The 3,204-nt window shown below is 44.8% G+C and overlaps 1 protein-coding gene across 1 annotated transcript in view; it reads right to left on the bottom strand.

Annotated features, from left to right (window-relative positions):
• The window catches only part of PREX2 (phosphatidylinositol-3,4,5-trisphosphate-dependent Rac exchange factor 2), a 182,658-nt gene that overhangs the window by 179,131 nt on the left and 323 nt on the right, over positions 1–3,204 (bottom strand). The window lies entirely within an intron of this gene.

Below are 3,204 nucleotides of genomic sequence, written 5' to 3'. Positions count from 1 at the left end.
GTCCATGTTGACACACACCAGGGAAGTCACTTCCTCCTTCAAAACTCTTCATTTTTGAGCACCCAAAAACTGTACCAGCCAAAGTCCAATTTCCCCAACAGGTCTGCATAAGCAAGAGTGGTCTCATTCTCCCCCTACTAGAATAAATCAGGCTTACCCCTCATTTCCACTCCTTTCTCTATTACATACTTCCCATCGAGACTGCATTTTTTTGTCTCAGCTGAAGGGGTCATGCACATTATCAATACCTAAGATTTCATTTAGTGCTCAGCTAAATGACTTAGCTGTGGCATGACGGACATGATGCTTCCACACAAATCCCACTCATATATGGCCCCTTTCCTATGGAACAACAACTAACTGAAGAAAACTGAATTTTTCTGTCCCTTAACTACCTCCTCTACAGGGCATACACACAAAACGGAAATTTCAGTCCAAATAGGTGAAAAGTTATCTCTACTAGTCACCACTACTACACAAGTGCTAATGTACTTTTCCATATGAACTATACACATCATAAAAGATTACACTCTCTAACCTCACAGAAGAATTAGGCTCTAACCCTGAAACCATGGGGGTGTTTTTCATTTATCTAAGTGAATACTCCACACAAACTGTAAGGAAGATTATAAATGGCTTCAGCTCCTCAGTCGTAAAGGAAACACGGTTTCTACCACAATGAGCTTCACTGATGCTGTTGAGGTGACCTGGAAGCCTAAATCTTAAATTTTATTGGAACTTCAACCTCTCAGGCTGCCACTATTTTAACAAGATGTCCTGGAAAACAGGGTGTGGTTAGTAGGTCAAGAGAGGTTCTCCTCCCCCTCTATTCTGCATTGGTGAGGCCACATCTGGAGTATTGTGTCCAGTTCTGGGCCCCTCAGTTCAAGAAGGACAGGGAAGTGCTTGAAAGAGTCCAGTACAGAGCTACAAAGATGATTAAGGGAGTGGAACATCTCCCTTATGAGGAAAGGCTGAGGGAGCTGGGTCCCTTTAGCTTGGAGAAAAGGAGACTGAGGGGTGACCTCATTAATGTTTACAAATATGTAAGGGGTGAGTGTCAGGGGGACGGAGTTAGGCTTTTCTCAGTGATGACCAGTGATAGGACAAGGGGTAATGGGTGCAAATTGGAGCATAGGAGGTTCAAGGTGAATATCCGAAAAAAAATTTTTACTGTAAGAGTGACAGAGCACTGGAACAGGCTGCCCAGGGAGGTTGTGGAGTCTCCCTCACTGGAGACATTCAAAACCCACCTGGATGAGTTCCTGTGTGATGTGCTCTAGGTGACCCTGCTCTGGCAGGGGGGTTGGACTAGATGATCTCTCGAGGTCCCTTCCAGCCCCTAAGATTCTATGATTCTATGATAGGGTTTGGACAGAAACAGTCAGTGCCGGGTCTCTACACTGTTGGCAGAGGGGGTCACTTCAGACTAGCTCTAGTCCAGCCCCTGGAACTGCACACTCATTAGCAACTGGATGCTACAGATTTTCCTACCAAAAAAAACCTTTCCGTTCACTTCCATCCAAAAGGAACCCAGGCTGTGTGCCCCAAAAACACATTATGAAGTGAAACAATGCTGGGATAGTGTCTGTATCTCTGAAGAGCTGGTCCTAGGGCTGATAATGGTTTCAAGAAGGTAAGCCATAGGTCTGGGAAACCTGAGTGAGAGGATCTAGCCTCCAGATCAAGAAGTAACCATAGGAACAAGCACAATGATAGTTTTGATGGCCCATGTAATATAAAAGTGACAGTCTCTACACTGGCCCTAGTCTAGTGGCCCACATAAATCTACCATGACAGCAGCTCTCAACAGCAGTCCTAGCAGGCAGGCCCAAGGAAAGCTCAGTTTTTGCATCAAACCAAGACTGAGTTACAGTTAAAACCTGTGACATTTCCCTGTGAGGGATATACATCTCTGAACTGTTACTTGAATCTTGTTCACGACCATTAATAAATATAAAAAATCCTGACATAGAACCAGGTACTTAACTCCAGCCCTCCTCCCTTTCTCCGTATGACTTATTTAGATTATCTTGATCCAAACTACAAAAAAACCTTATTGAAGTCAATATTTTGATGCAACTGGAAATACGTATAGTCTTCTCTTCAGAACAGTATCTATTATGTCTTAAACTGAAGAATTCAAAATTAAAGATATTACAAATTCTTAAAATCTTGCTGAAATGATCTAAGACTCTGGCATACATCAAATGTGAGGCTTAAGGTAAAATACTGAAGAACATTCCCTCAGGATAGATTTATTTTTTTTTTACAATAGGTAACATATGATTGTTAAATAGAAGCAAGTAAAACACAATCGCACAGCCACCTTCTCAAACATACATGTTAAACTTTTTTATATATATAAATAGAAAACACATTGGACCATTTACCATTTTTCATGGTTCTGCTGAGGATAAACATATGGAGAAAATAAGCTACTCTGTAGATCTTATTTCACTCCAGTGTCTGTCCTTTTTATTCTCCCTGGCACAGCCTATTTGAGAGTTTCCTCTCTCATGATAATAAAGGAAAAGTTCACAGATCTCAAGGCAGCAAAGCAGGAAGTTTGCAGTTTGAAGGATTTCCCCTCTCTAATGGGACAGGGGATGAGAGAAAAGTATGAGGGGGCTACTGTGAAATCTTTTGCAAACTTAAGTAGCTGATTTGGACATACTTATCTCTACAGGGTGCTAAAGTGATGCTGCCAAGACCACGCACAAATGAAACACTGCCCACATCTGCTCTGTAATAATCTGTCACTTTAGCTTTTTGACCCAGTGAAAACTGCTGCCTTCCTGCTTAGGGCACTACCTGGCACAGACAGTCCCACCAACAGTGATGGTCAGATGCAGAAGGAAGCTGAAACTGCTGCAGCACAGCTCTCACCAGAACGCGCTACCTCCCCAGCTGACCCCGCATCGCAAAGAGCGAACGCCACATGTGGCTTTAATGCCAAGCAGCTGCTGCACACCAGCTCTCCCTGTCCCCCTCCTTATCCCGCCCCCCGCTCCGCTCCGTTTGAAGGACTCTGGCAAGTCGGGGAACTGCGGCGCCCTGTAATGAGCACAAGCCCTCGCACCCGCGGCGGACCTGAGCCCAAACACGTTACCCCCGCAGCTCCCATGCCCGGAGAAGCGAGATCACCAGTGCAGCCTCTCCGAGGAAGGCGGCCGGGGGGAGCCGGGGGCAAGGGGAACACAG

The sequence above is a fragment of the Chaetura pelagica genome, unplaced genomic scaffold, assembly GCF_000747805.2.
Source record: "Chaetura pelagica isolate M959 unplaced genomic scaffold, ChaPel_1.0 scaffold83, whole genome shotgun sequence".
Taxonomy (NCBI): domain Eukaryota; kingdom Metazoa; phylum Chordata; class Aves; order Apodiformes; family Apodidae; genus Chaetura; species Chaetura pelagica.
The sequence above is the reverse complement of the archived record's forward strand: the minus strand, read 5'-3'. Positions and strand labels throughout refer to the sequence as shown.